This window comes from Protomyctophum bolini (genome assembly GCF_963924005.1).
Source record: "Protomyctophum bolini genome assembly, chromosome: 10".
NCBI lineage: Eukaryota > Metazoa > Chordata > Actinopteri > Myctophiformes > Myctophidae > Protomyctophum > Protomyctophum bolini.
This window is the reverse complement of record NC_137871.1, coordinates 19,929,721-19,945,490: the sequence shown is the minus strand read 5'-3', so window position 1 is coordinate 19,945,490 and position 15,770 is coordinate 19,929,721. Positions and strand designations below refer to the sequence as shown.

At 42.1% G+C, this 15,770-nt stretch overlaps 1 long non-coding RNA gene across 1 annotated transcript; it reads right to left on the bottom strand.

Annotated features, from left to right (window-relative positions):
* Positions 1–3,633: 3,633 nt before the first annotated feature.
* Positions 3,634–5,627, bottom strand: LOC308322345. The gene is made up of 3 exons (XR_013964694.1): positions 5,540–5,627; positions 5,011–5,097; positions 3,634–3,838 (listed from the first exon to the last, which is right to left on the bottom strand). It is a non-coding gene; the product is annotated as an uncharacterized lncRNA (long non-coding RNA).
* Between the last annotated feature and the right edge of the window lie 10,143 nt (positions 5,628–15,770).

The window sequence follows — 15,770 nt, the reverse complement described above, 5'->3', positions numbered from 1 at the left end:
CCCGGTGGCCTTGGGACATGTGTTGGGGACAGTGACAGGTGTAGGTGCTGCCACTGGGACATCTGTTGGGGCGCTTCACCCTTTGGTTTGGTTCCAAAAGCAGACCGACCCTGTGTCTCTCTGCACCCAACGCCTCCCCCGCCCTCTCTCTCTCTCTTGCACACAGAATTAGCAGAAATAAAAACCATTGTCTTTGACATCTCTCCCTGGTGGTTTTCTGGTTCACAACTCAACTTGGCCACTTTCACCTCTGCAGTTTGTGAAAGACACCAACCCCACTCCCAGACTGCGGGTGCCTCATTACCATCCACACAGATGGAATTGTCCCCCCCACCATCATTTCAAAGTGCTCTCAGGTGGAAACCTTGAATGTCCAAACCTTTTTTTAGGGTTATTTTATAAACATTTCAAATGAGGGAAAATAGACGATCTAGGCTAGATTGGCTATTTTCACTACTTTTGTACAAAGCTGTTATATGATGTCAGCATTATATGTGTGTGTGTGAGTGTGTGTGTGTGTGTGTGTGTGTGTGTGTGTGTGTGTGGGCCTGTGTGTGAGGGGGGGGACGGACATAGGAGGTTTCTGCCCTACAGCAGCCATTTATTCATTTGTTTCCAGGGGGGGCGAGGAGGGAGGGGAGCCGGGTGATTGCAGCAGAGGACAAAAGTCATCATGCTCTCTCTTTTGAAATTCACACTTTTAATTTAATTTCCATATTTCACCATTTCAATAAAGAAGGTTGTTTGAAAGTTGAAAGTGCTGTTGAGAATGCTGTTAGCTTGGGTCCACTTCTCCACATGGGGTCGTGGACATTCCGAGTCAATTTAAAAATACATGTCTTTTACAATTCCTGTTACTGTCCACTTTTCCGTCTACACCAAATCTCTTCACCAAAAATAGCCGACATAAGCTCACAACCTGTCGCAACATGATACAGAATTGTGAGCTTGTAGATCTCTGCATGGCTATGTTTCCTCCAGAATATGGACGTTGGGTTTCAGGCCATGAAGCAGAGACTACATAGTGTATAGTCTACAATTGTGTTTGTGTGTGTGTGTGTGTGTGTGTGTGTGTGTGTGTGTGTGTGCACTGCACGTGCAGTATGAAAAGTTCCGGCAAGAACGTCAAGCCACGTTCACCCCTGCATTGACACGGACAGAGAGGGAGAGAGGGAGGGAGGGAGGGAGGGAGGGAAGGAGACAGACAGACAGACAGACAGACACAGACAGACAGACTCTGAGTGTCCACATGACATGATGCCATAAGGGTCCATTTCAACGACGTCGAGTCTGTGGGGGCTATGGGGCTGTAGCCCCCATGAAGAATTAAATAGCCCCTTTTAGCCCCCATGAAGATTTTCGTGGACATTTTATATTAACATTACAGATTTTCTGGGAATTATTGACCCTCTGTGACTCCGTCGCAAAATTCCGAAAATGTGAACCTCTCCGCAGGCTGTTCAGGTGTTAAAAGTACTCAAATGCTAATCAGGTTTCTTTTGTTTTCACCTAGCCGCAGGTATTATATGCCTACAGTACAGTGCCCATAGGCGGCGGGTGTGTAAGGCTAGGGAAGGCTTAGCCTTCCCAAAAATTATGCTGGGTATTTTTTTAAATATATATAATATATGTGCGCAGCATTATATAGAAGGCTATTGTGTGTGTAGTGTACAGCAACTGGCCTAATCAGCATATGATTGGCTACTATTGGTATGTCTGTAAACCTCGTCCGCTTCCAGTCGCTTTGTAGCAAACAGTAGCGCGCGCTGGTTTGTTTTGGGAAACAGCAAAACGCAAAATGTATTTTCCAAGGCAAAGATAAAGTAATTCAGAAGAAGAAGCTATGACTCGGCTGTCAGAACTCAGCACCACCACCAGTGCCCGCACGGTTCACACCACTGCAGCAACACTGACACGTTCAGCGGAGTGACTGCTGTCTCTGTGCCGTCTGTGAAGAGCCATGAGCCGCGACTCCCGGGAGGGGCAGCAACACCGCCGGGTAATCTACACAGACTATAGTGAGACTAAACACACTGACTCTAGAAAAGACCCATATCGTCCAAAATAGGCTAATCAGTCGTTGTCTGTGTATAGGCTAATTAATTGGTAAAAGTACGCTAAATAACTCATTTTTAGACCATTTGGGAAATAAATAAATCCGCGGCGGCGCGATCTAAGGGTAATGGACACATAACGGACACCCGGGTATAAATGCAATAATTTATTAACAAGAAAATAATGAATATTTACAGATATATGACATGTTAAAGAAATCTGTCGGTGAGCACTTATAACATAGTTGAAACAACAATAATGAGACAGACACAATTCAGAGTTTCAGAGTATTGGAATAGAATGTATTCGAATACGGAGACAGCAGTGACGCGTTACAATGGAACACCGTACTGACTCAACACATCTCAGTCAGGCTTTAGCTTAAATACATTATTACCCCCCCCCCCCCCAGGGGTGGGTGGGTCTTGTATACATGACATCAGAAGACCCCTTCAGAACCACACATGTCACAGGTCACAGACAACAGCTTCTCATGGCTTGGTTTATGACGTCCTTAAATGTACAAGCATTCCACATTTCCTTGACATTTCCCCCATTTATTCATTTAAGAACTCAAAACCAATATCACAACTCTCCGGACGTAGAAGTAGGCGAAACGACCCTGAAATCACATATCAGGTAAAAAAATTCCTACAAGGCTCTCTTTAAGTCTATCAGAGCAACCGCCCTCAGGCCTACGTTACACAGCGTCACCACAGTTTTATAACAACAAACAAGGCGAAGCCGTCCGCTCAGAACTGTCCACCTGCACACTTGACAGTGTGCTGCAGGCGTCACGTGGTTAAAACTGCACAGAGCAATCCAAACCGGCAGTCTTGTAGCTCCTGCACAGGGCTCAAACACAAAGCACTAGGCTATTGCACATCTCATCCACAAGCTCAGCTTGCAGATTGGCCATCTTGACAGAACAGCTGCAAACGTCACAGCTTTCCAAAGACCGGAAATTGTCACCGCACAGGTGACGCAGCATCATTCTTCTGAAGCACATGATCGCAGAATTCAGAGTCCAGAGTGCCAACAGCACTTACGTATATCCCTCATTTAGGAAACCAGCGTGGAGACGTTCGCGGATAGCAGACTAGCCACGCAACAGCTGTAGTGAGTCTACAGTCCACCTGCCTGCTGGCAATATAGCCTGGTTGTGATATGTAGATGTGATTGATATTTTTTGTTTGTTTTTTTAAGTCATTCTATAACAACACAAAGTAATTGAATTTATTTTATGTATTAATTGTATTTTATATATTACTATGTTATTACTAATTTTATGTATAACTATATTACTAATTGTATTTATTTGATGTATTACTATGTTATTACTAATTTTACTTCATGCATTACAAATAGTATTTGTTTTATGTATTACTGTTATTACTCATTTTATTTTTTATGCATTTATTTATTTTATGTATTACTGTTATTACTAATTTTATGCATTACTATATTGATAATTTAATTTATTTTATGTATTATTGTCTATATTACTAATTATATTTATTTTAGCCATTACTATGCTATTACTAATTTGAATTTACTTTTATTTTACTATTTTAATTTACTTTTATTTTACTATAATCTATTTTTTTATCGTTCGTTTTATCCATTTATTTATATTATTATCTAGTTATTTATATTGGTTTATTATTTTATTGTTTAGAGCCCTGATTGATCACATCTACATATCACCACTACCAGTCAGGATCTGAGTGACTCAGAACCCTGGTGACCTCCAGATGGAGCCACACAGGAGACCAGCAACGTCCTAAAGAAAAGAAAGAAATGCTCATTACTACTTTGTTCATAAAACAATATTGATTGAAATATTTATTAACAGTTTGCAGAATTACAGTACATGTCAAGCACAAACTCAATACAAAGACTGTTAACTGCAAGTGGACGACCCAATTAAGCATTACACTTGTTTACAAGAGGGTCCACCATGTTCAATTCTTCAAAACATTTAGAGACGTACAAAGACACTTCTATATAGTCAAAGAACAGAACAGGAATTCATCATAAAGGAGGTAAAAAGGGAAAATAAACGTATACAGTGAGGGGAAAAAGGGAGTCAAGGGATTCACATGTCTTAATGACTGTTGGTAGGGCGTTCCACATTTTGGTGGCATAGGAGTGAAAATAATTTAGTCCCTTGTTTGTGCCGAATCTGGGTTGTTGGTTCGTTGCACTCCCTCTGGTGTTGTGGGTGTGGACTTCGTTAACATAAAGGAAGTATCTAGACAGGTACATGGGTATCTTGGTGGTGTATCGAATCTTGTGGACCAGACCCATTGCAAGATGCTGTACTCTGTCGTCGACCCTAAGCCATTCCAGCCTGTCAAAGTGGGCAGGAGTGAGGTAGGTTCGGGGGGTGAGGCCAAGTAGGAGCCTGACCAGTTTGTTTTGGGAGGTCTGGAGCCTAGTTTTAAGGGCCTTTGAGGTGCTGTGGTACCAGGAGGTGCATGCATAGTCAAAGAAACCTTGTACGAGGGCTCCTGTTAAGGTCTTCAAGGTGTTTTTGTTGACCAGTGAGGAGATCCTGTAAAGGAATCTTGTTCTTTGGTTGACTTTTTTGATTACGTTGGTGGCCATTTTATCACCGGAAAGATTAGCCTCCAGGATGGAACCTAGGTAGGTAATTTCATCTTTACGTGTGATAACATTGTCACCAACTCTAACCAAGAAGCCATTTGCCTTGCTGAGATTACTATTAGATCCAAAGAGAATGGATTCAGTTTTTCCCAGGTGTAAAGATAGTTTGTTATCAGCGAGCCAGGTGCAGATTCTACCGAGTTCAGAGCTGAGGGCCTTTTCAACCTGCAGTTTGTTCCTGTCCGAGACTAGCAGTGCCGAGTCATCTGCGAACAGGAACAAGTTGCAGTCACAAGCTGATGTCATGTCATGATCATAGTGTGTGTGCGTGTGTTGTATAGTTACCTTGCTGTGATGTAACTCCAAAGGTGATCAGAAATAGTTGCTCCATCGGCTAGAAACGTGCTCTTCACCGGCATGATGATCTTGTTCCTAAAAAAAAGTCTATAGTCAACCCTAACTGATTACAGAACATGATATAAAAAAACACAACTAGAAGGATTTAGGCCTGTCACAATTACCTAATCGCCAAGTATTTGAGATACTTTTTTTAGAGATTAGTCATAATCGTCTCCATGTTGAAAATGTTCATATATTGTCAAACATTTTAAAGAAATAATGGAAGCAACCGATCTACAAGCTCTAAACGTGTCACTTTGTAATTTTCTTCTCTTTTAGTGTATAAAGTTGTTGAATTATGCCATGTGCAGCTTTTTGTTTACAAAGCCTACAAAAGCCAAAGTTTTATTTAGAATGTTACGTTATGACGCAATTAAATTGTTACTAGTAATTTATTTGAGAAACAATTAAATCGGCCATTATAAAACCTCAAATTCCGACAGGCCTAAACGGGTTCCAGTGATGTCTACCGAACCTTCCAGCTCCATCCGAGCCTCCCAGCGACCCAGAAGTCCTCAGCGGAAACACTCAGGGAAAGCTTCGGATCTCGGGCATCGGCTGAGATCTCCATTCTAACAAAGAACGAAAGACAGACAGACAGACAGACACACGCACCCCAAATTAGCTTTGCTGTGTGTGTGGGTGTGTGTCCTGTCACAACATACACATGCACTTACAGTAACGTTTAAGAATAGGGATTGACCGATTATCGGCAACGGACGATTATTGGCTTTTTACTATAAAGCCTTTAAAAAAGCCCCAACCCTAAAGCGGTTCGTACTGTTGAGTTCCTCACTGAAGCGGTTCGTATATGTTGAGTTCCTCTCCGAAGTCCTCCAGCGTCTACCCAGATCTCCGCCCTCTGTCCTCCCATCCATCCAGGCCCAGGTCCGAAGTCCTCCAGCGTCTACACAGATCTCAGTCCTCTGTCCTCCCATCCATCCAGGCCCAGGTCGGAAGTCCTCCAGCGTCTACCCAGATCTCCGTCCTCTGTCCTCCCATCCATCCAGGTCCGAAGTCCTCCAGCGTCTACCCAGATCTCCGTCCTCCCATCCATCCATGGACAGACCTGCAGATCTCTAGAGGCTCCAGCTGCGTCTACTGCCATTTCCATCCTGAGAGAGAAAGAAGAAAGCATTAGCCCTACAAGCTCACAACACGTTGCAACGCGGTGTGAGCTTGTAGATCTGCTATTTTTGCTGAACGCTCCCTCAGAATAGGGATGCTGGGGTTGAAGTGGTAGTGTCATTAAGACTTTGATTAGCTTGGAAGGCTGACAGACATTCAACCACAGTGCCACTAGGAGGCATCAACACATGTACAGTCCTCAACATCTTTTGTCATTTTTTTATTCAAGTGCTTCTAAAAGCAGATGAGATATTGACTCTCAAACTATTGTGCATTTATTATTTGTCATTTAGATTTATCATAAAATATTTAAAACATTTGGATGACTGTAGTAAATGATGCCATTCTTCGTGCCATAACAGTACAAAAGCAGTTATCCATCCTCAGAAACAAGCCATAACTATTCCTACTCACAGCTCATCAGAGTCCTCTGAGGAAGCCCCCGGGGGAGGGGGGGGGGGGGGGGGAGCTTTGGAACGGATCTCTGTCCGGGAACATCAGCTCGTCTATCGATATCTCCATTCTAACAAAGAAAGAAAAGAAAAAAAACACACCAAATTAGCTTTGCTCTGTGTGTGCATGTGTGTGTGTGTGTGCGCGTGTACCCTGTCCAGCAGTGGCGTTCCAGCGACGTCTACCCAGATCTCCGTCCTCCCATCCATCCATGGACAGACCTGCAGATCTCTAGAGGCTTCAGCTGCGTCTGCCATTTCCATCCTGAGAGAGAAAGAAGAAAGCATTAGCTCTACAAGCTCACAACACGTTGCAACGCGGTGTGAGCTTGTAGATCTGCTATTTTTTGCTGAACGCTCCCCCCAGAATAGGGATGCTGGGGTTTTAAGACTTTGATTAGCTTGGAAGGCTGACAGACATTCAACCACAGTGCCACTAGGAGGCATCAACACATGTACAGTCCTCAACATCTTTTGTCAGTTTTTATTCAAGTGCTTCTAAAAGCAGATGAGATATTGACTCTCAAACTATTGTGCAGAGTCATTTAGATTTATCATAAAATATTTAAAACATTTGGATGACTGTAGTAAATGATGCCATTCTTTGTGCCATAACAGTACAAAAGCAGTTATCCATCCTCAGAAACAAGAAAGAACTATTCCTACTCACAGCTCATCAGAGTCCTCTGAGGAAGCCCCCGGGGGGGGGGGGAGCTTTGGAACGGATCTCTGTCCGGGAACATCAGCTCGTCTATCGATATCTCCATTCTAACAAAGAAAGAAAAGAAAAAAAACACACCAAATTAGCTTTGCTCTGTGTGTGTGCGTGTGCGTGTGTGTGTGTGCGTGTACCCTGTCCAGCAGTGGCGTTCCAGCGACGTCTACCCAGATCTCCATCCTCCCATCCATCCATGGACAGACCTGCAGATCTCTAGAGGCTTCAGCTGCGTCTGCCATTTCCATCCTGAGAGAGAAAGAAGAAAGCATTAGCTCTACAAGCTCACAACACATTGCAACGCGGTGTGAGATTGTAGATCTGCTATTTTTTGCTGAAAGCTCCCCCCAGAATAGGGATGCTGGGGTTTTAAGACTTTGATTAGCTTGGAAGGCTGACAGACATTCAACCACAGTGCCACTAGGAGGCATCAACACATGTACAGTCCTCAACATCTTTTGTCATTTTTTATTCAAGTGCTTCTAAAAGCAGATGAGATATTGACTCTCAAAACTATTGTGCAGAGTCATTTAGATTTATCATAAAATATTTAAAACATTTGGATGACTGTAGTAAATGATGCCATTCTTCGTGCCATAACAGTACAAAAGCAGTTATCCACACTTAAATATTTAATTGCAATTTATTAGAGCGACAATAATCGTCCAGTAAAAAGAAACCTCATAATCGTGAAAGGCCGGTTCTTACTGTGCGGTTCCTCACCAGGCAGGCCCAGGTCCGAAGTCCTCCGGCACCTACACAGATCTCCGTCCTAAGAAAAGAAAGAAATAAAGACTACATTAGCTTTTGTTGAGCTGCATATTCAGAACCACTTAAACCCTCTATAGATTTGATAAAACAGACCTTTAAAGAGAGCATTTGGTATATGCTCCGATTTCACTCTACACAAATTGATTTGCCAAACATAGCAGATCTACAAGCTCACAACACGTCGCAATGCGGTGTGAGCTTGTAGATCTGCTAATTTGGCTGAACGCTCCCCCCAGAATAGAGATGCTGGGGTTGAAGTGGTTAAAAAAAAGTGTCATTAAGACTTTGATTAGCTTGGAGAGCTGACAGACATTCAACCAGTGCCACTAGGAGGAATCATACTGCCATGCTATACTTCGTACCATAACAGTACAACAGATATCCATCCCAACAAGAAATATTCCTACTCACAGCTCATCAGAAGTCCTCAGAGGAAACCCCCGGGAACGGATCTCTGTCCTACCACGACGTCTACCACGACCCATCCACCCTAAGAAAGAAAGAACGAAAGATTAATTTAAGTGACCAAGAGCCAGATATATGTACATTGTGTCCTTTCACATCATACACAAAATGTATAGAGAACATTTAAAACAGAAGCAGACCATACCACTCGCAGTAATAGAAAAGTCTAAGTGGTTTCTTACTTTGAGCCGCCTTCAGAGCCCCCCATGCAGATTCATCCATGGACAGCGAGAACTGCAGATGTCCACCTGTAGGGGCTCCGGTTGAGCCTCGCAGCATCTGGAATGAAGACATGGTGGTTATAGTCTATGAATGGCTTTGCACATCACTCACTTGTTGCTGCTGCCAATAGGAATTTGTGATGTCTGTGTGGCGACAATTGCTGTGTGTCTGTTTTTTTATAATACATACAATTTATATAGCACTTTTCAAGGTACCCAAAGTTGCTTCACAAAACAGTAAAAACAAATTTATTTGAAAATAAACTAGATTAAAAAGGTTCAAAACTAGAATTTTTTGGCATGTTTGTGAAGCTTTTCGGTTCCACACCAGTAACTGCTGTTCAACACTAACAGCTACATCCATGACCTCCCTGCAACAACATCAATGAAGTATGGCTATGCAGACGACCCGAGTACTGTGTCCCAGTCTGGAGCCGTAGCTCTCATGTCAAGAAGCTGGATGCTGCCCTCAACACAGGATGGGCCACCCCAAACAAACTGCCTGCCTGTTCTCGCTGGAATCACTCCAACAGAGGTCAGACGAGAAGCAGCCACGCTGGCCCTCACCGGGAAGGCACAGCTGAGTGAATCCCAGCCATCTCCTCCACAAGGTCGTCAGAGACACCACAGCACACGTGCCTCAAGTCACGGTGCCCTTTGCCACAACACACACACACACACACCAAGTCACGGCGACCTTTGCCACAGCACACGTGCCTCAAGTCACTGTGCCCCTTTGCCACACAGGCCCAGGAACTGCTCCACACAACACCAGCTGACACCTCCAAGGCATCCTGGGTGAAGGCAAGACAGAGGGACCAGTGGAATACATTGAGGACCCCAAATATGTTCTTTGCCAGCACCTCCCCTGCAGAAGTGGGACATCTCGGACAGTGCCCACTGTGAATGCGAGGATCCACTACAGACTGTGGAACACGTAATGACCATTTGCCCCAAATACCGGCCACCGAATGGTGATCGTGGCTTAGGTGACCTAGCTGCAACAGAGCTGAAGTTCTATGGACATACGGCAGAAGATGTTTAAGAAACTTATTTTTTGTAATTTCTTCATTTTTTCGGCAAACCTTTGTGGCATTTAATTTATGGAACATGGATGTTTCTTTATTTATTGGTGAAGTTTTAGTGCCACTTGTGGCATTCTTTGAAATGTATTGACACGTTTGATATATGTTTTTGTTAGGGATGTCCGATATTATCGGCCGATAAGGCATTAAAAATGAATAACCCTAACCCTTAATTTTACTTTATTTATTCTTTTACATTAAAAACATCTATACAAGCTCACAATACAATAAGACACATGTGAGCTTGTGAGAGATTAGATCATTTTAGATGAGACATTTTGCATGAGTCATTATTAATAATTACTTTTGGTATTTTAAGTACATTTTATACCAAAACCTTTGTACCTTTACTCGAGTACATGTTGAATTGTAACGGAGTATTTCTATATTGCAGTATTGCCTACTTTTATTTAAGTAAAAAGTTTGAGTTATGTTTCCACCACTGGAAAAAGCCTGCATATCGGTATCTGTTGATATCGGCAATTAGGAGTTGGACAATATCCAACACTGACTGTCGGACATCCCTTGATTTGTGTGATTTTTGTGGAGCTTTTAGTGAGTTTGTGGCATTTTGTGCAGCTTTTGTTTGTTTGTTTTGTGAACGACCAAAGAGCACACCCAGTATGTATCACAAGGCTATTCCACCAGTCATCTACATCTCATAAGCGGCCATGAACTAAACACCACAGATATCACAATTTGACTTTGGCAGCAGCAAGAAACGACTGATATGCAAAGCTCTTCAGCCATGCTTCTCTCTATACAAACACTCATAATGTCCACATGGACATCTTAGCTGTCAGGATGGGGTGGTTCACACAGGAGACCAGGTTCAGTGTTCTAGCAGCATCTACAGTCATCTCCATTAGAAAGAAAGAAAGACATCAGAAGCTGACCATATCACTCACAGTAATAGAAACATTTTAAAAGGATCTCTGGCTAATAAGACAAATATTCCTTAACATTATACTTGCCATCTATAACTAAAATTGTAAAATATAAACCAGTTAAATATTTTATTTCTTTCATATAATCTTTTACTACATAGGAACTGTTCCCGTCGCAGGTTTATGATGTCCATGTGTGGTCCAGCGCTATGGAATGCACTTGCTAATAAAAAGTACTTAAAATATTGCTTTGATGCTTATATCAATTAAGCTGTTTTTGTATTAGCAAACACACGGACAGGCCTCTTTCATACTGGAGTAGCCTAATTCATCCGCTTCATTTACAGACATTAGTCAGGTTCACTATGTGTTTTTGTTCAAAATTTGTGGAGATTAGCAAAACAATACATTTTCTTAATGTTCAGAACATGGGGAATCTAAAAATTGATGTTTGCATTTGCACAGACACCTGCATGGCCGCCATATTGGACGTTCAAAATGGCCACCATAAAATATATAATTTATGCTATCTTGGCTTCTAGACAACATAGAAAGTGAATTAAATGTGCTAATCCTATGTTTTCTGGGTCAAGGAATCCAATAGACACCTAAAGGATTGTGCACAGGAACTTGCAGTAGCGCCCCCTAGAGGATGGCCAGAGAAATGCAGGTTTACTATGTTAAACAATATACTTTCGTTTACATTTTCAGATTAGCAAAAACTATACATTTTTGGTATCTTCAGAGCATGGGGAATCAAAAAAATCTCGTATGCATTTGCACAGATACATGCATGGCCGCCATATTGGTTGTTTTATGGACACCATAAAATATATAGCCTAATTTGTGCTGTCTTGGATTCTAGACAACCTAGAACCTTAATTAGATAGCTTTTCCAGGTCAAGGAGTTCAAAACAGACCTCAATTTATATCTCAGGGTTATAGAAAAGCAAGAAAGCAAAATGAAAACATAGTATTTATATTTCTACATTAGCAGCGGCATGTACATGAGATTACACATTAAAGTGCAAAGAGATTATCGACAAGTTATAAGATTAAACTAGATACAATATCTACATCTATCATTCAGGAATATTATTTTACAGCTCTTCATCACTGTCCGGAGTGTCATTTTCCACATTGCTGTCTGCGTCGTTTTCGCATTCACCACACAAACAAAGTTCTGTGCAAGCCAAGTTGTGTCTCCTGCATGAACATCTCTGGGTTGTGCAATGGGTTTTGCACTGACATCTGACCAACTCTACAATGGCCTGTGGTGCAGGTGGAACCTTTGTAGTGGTAGGGAGTATCTCACCATGGCTATTTTGATAATAGCCATGTTTGAGTGGGTCAAAAAGACTCTGCCACATCACAGTGGCTTGGCACCACACCCTACTTTGAACGTGCACACGTTCAATGTGCTCCTCAAGGGCACCAACTGTAGGAGGCAACTTGCTGCTTTCTGCCAGATGTTTGCAAAACAGATACCACCTGAGTTCAGGAATGCTTGTTATATGGATGCCCTTTGGGCAGTACAGCATGCATACAAAGTTGGCCAATGCATCCTTCACCTCCTGTGTTAGGTCGCCTTCTTCTGTTAGTTTCATCAGTGCTTGAGATGATGTCCCTCTTTATGTACTGTTGAAACCACTTGGTTTTTCCTATTCCAGAGAACCTTCCAACAGTGTCTGCTCCAGTGAATGCATGGAATACCGGTAATGCTGCTGCCTTGTCTCGTCCCAGCGCATTCCAGATTGGCTCAATCTCCAACGTGCCTGATACCATGCATATAGCAGACACTGTTGGAAGGTTCTCTGGAATAGGAAAAACCAAGTGGTTTCAACAGTACATAAAGATTGACAGGGACATCATCTCAGCACTGATTAAACTAACAGAAGAAGGCGACCTAACACAGGAGGTGAAGGATGCATTGGCCAACTTTGTATGCATGCTGTACTGCCCAAAGGGCATCCATATAACAAGCATTCCTGAACTCAGGTGGTATCTGTTTTGCAAACATCTGGCAGAAAGCAGCAAGTTGCCTCCTACAGTTGGTGCCCTTGAGGAGCACATTGAACGTGTGCACGTTCAAAGTAGGGTGTGGTGCCAAGCCACTGTGATGTGGCAGAGTCTTTTTGACCCACTCAAACATGGCTATTATCAAAATAGCCATAGTGAGATACTCCCTACCACTACAAAGGTTCCACCTGCACCACAGGCCATTGTAGAGTTGGTCAGATGTCAGTGCAAAACCCATTGCACAACCCAGAGATGTTCATGCAGGAGACACAACTTGGCTTGCACAGAACTTTGTTTGTGTGGTGAATGCGAAAACGACACAGACTGCAATGTGGAAAATGACACTCCGGACAGTGATGAAGAACTGTAAAATAATATTCCTGAATGATAGATGTAGATATTGTATATAGTTTAATCTTATAACTTGTCGATAATCTCTTTGCACTTTAATGTGTAATCTCATGTACATGCCTGCTGCTAATGTAGAAATATAAAGACTATGTTTTCAATTTACATTTGCTTTCTTGCTTTTCTATAACCCTGAGATATAAATTGAGGTCTGTTTTGAACTCCTTGACCTGGAAAAGCTATCTAATTAAGGTTCTAGGTTGTCTAGAATCCAAGACAGCACAAATTAGGCTATATATTTTATGGTGTCCATAAAACAACCAATATGGCGGCCATGCATGTATCTGTGCAAATGCAAACGAGGATTTTTGGATTCCCCATGCTCTGAAGATACCAAAAATGTATAGTTTTTACTAATCTAAAAATGTAAACGAAAGTATATTGTTTAACATAGTAAACCTGAATTTCTCTGGCCATCCTCTAGGGGGCGCTACTGCAAGTTCCTGTGCACAATCCTTTAGGTGTCTATTGGATTCCTTGACCCAGAAAACATAGGATTAGCACTTTTAATTCACTTTCTATGTTGTCTAGAAGCCAAGATAGCATAAATTATATATTTTATGGTGGCCATTTTGAACGTCCAATATGGCGGCCATGCAGGTGTCTGTGCAAATGCAAACATCAATTTTTAGATTCCCCATGTTCTGAACATTAAGAAAATGTATTGTTTTGCTAATCTCCACAAATTTTGAACAAAATTATATTAGGTGACATCGTGAACCTGACTACATCAGTAAAACGTGACGTGACATCCGTATTTAGAATACAACAGCAGTGCTTATTTTCCAGATCCAAACTTAGCGTTGCACAAAGCTTGCTTAATAGCGACATCAATTCATTCCAATCCACATTAAATGTCGCGCTCTGCGCGTTCATTCATCCGTATGGTATCGCTCATTTCATTAGCTTCAATAGCGTGACACATCCATGGTTAGATCCTTCCAATTTCAATACTTGTGTCCGTATCAGAGTAAAGATTTCAACTTGAATGTAGGGTCAATATGCCTTTCTTTCTTTTATCACCAGAGATATACGGTTTAACGTGCTCACACTTTGGGACTTGGGCGTCTTGTTGTTTACTCACTTGTAGTCGTTTGTCGATGGTGATTGATGATGACTGTCAAGTTATTCGGGATTTTCTTCAGAAACCTTTTTGCCCAAACTTGAAAAACGGCTTAGCCGACAGGGGGAACTGTGGTCAACTCAAAAAGACAACTTCTTTCCTCTTTTGTTTGTTTTTACTTGAAATTGTGGTACAGGTAAGTACAGTTGTTGGTTAGGTATTAGGTATTTAGGCATTAGGTTGAAAACCTTAAACAGAGAAAAAGACAAAAAACAAATACAAGCTGTCATTAACTATGTAAGGTCATACTTAAACAAAAACAATAACTGAAATTCACTCATTTCACTCGAATAACCATAGTTACTAATGTAACCTACATGACTGAATCACTAGTCACTTGGGTAATCTAAATAAACAGGTTGTTTTAACTCATATTTCTTCCATAATTCAATTCAAGATCATCACATCAACTTAGCAAGCCTATATGCAACTTAAATCAAACTTATAGCTAATTATAGCAGTTAAATTTGGCCTAGCAGCACAAAAACATAAATAACTTTTATAATAAATTTAAGCAACAAAATAAACTTCAATGCAGTAACAATTAACGCACCAGTGGCATTCCCCTTGATGGCTTGAGGTTTCGGTCTTCCCAGCTCCAATGTTTGCAGTTCAGTTCATGAAAAGGCTTTCAGTTTGTTCTGCTTCTCTCCATGCTGTGTTCTCCACTGCTGCTGCTCTCATACTGGACAAACACTTCCTGTTTTCAGTGCCTCGCCCCAATCAGTGATTGTCACCAGGTGCTGACTACTCATGATCAGTGATTGACACCAATGATTGATGCCAATTAGGCCAATTAGGGGTTTTGACAGCACAATGACTGCAACAAGTTGATATTATGGTAGGAGTTTGTGTCGTGTGAGTGTAATGGTTTAAAAATAAACGGGGCAAACAAAACAAGAACAGGCTCCAGACATAAACTAAATAAAGGTCTCAAAAAACAGACGAGCGCAGGGTTCAATAAACAAATAATAAAGTACTTTTCTTTCTTTCTTTCCTTTCTTGTTTGTGTGTTGCGTGCGAGCTGTTGAAATCTGTGTCTCTGCTCCGCTCGGCCGCGACAGTCCCCCCCCAACGCAATTCTGGCTACCCAAAGTAGGCTACCAGTGAAAACATCAACTTCTTTTTTCCCACCGCTGCGGGGGGGGGCTGCGGGGAGGCGGGGCTGCGGGGTGCCCCCATGAGGATCATCAGAACTCGTCGGCTCTGGTCCATTTGGTTCCAATTAACTATCATGTAGCTGGGTACCCCCTGGAAGGAACTCGCTCAAGGACCCCTGGGGGTCCCTGGACCCCACTTTGGGAACCGCATGCTCTAGTAAGGCTGTGGAAGTATTTTTGTATATTATTATTATTATTACACTATATTTATGGGGAAAGGAGGAGGTCGACGTCGCTAATGAAATCTCCATCACTGTCAACACCGGTAAGCT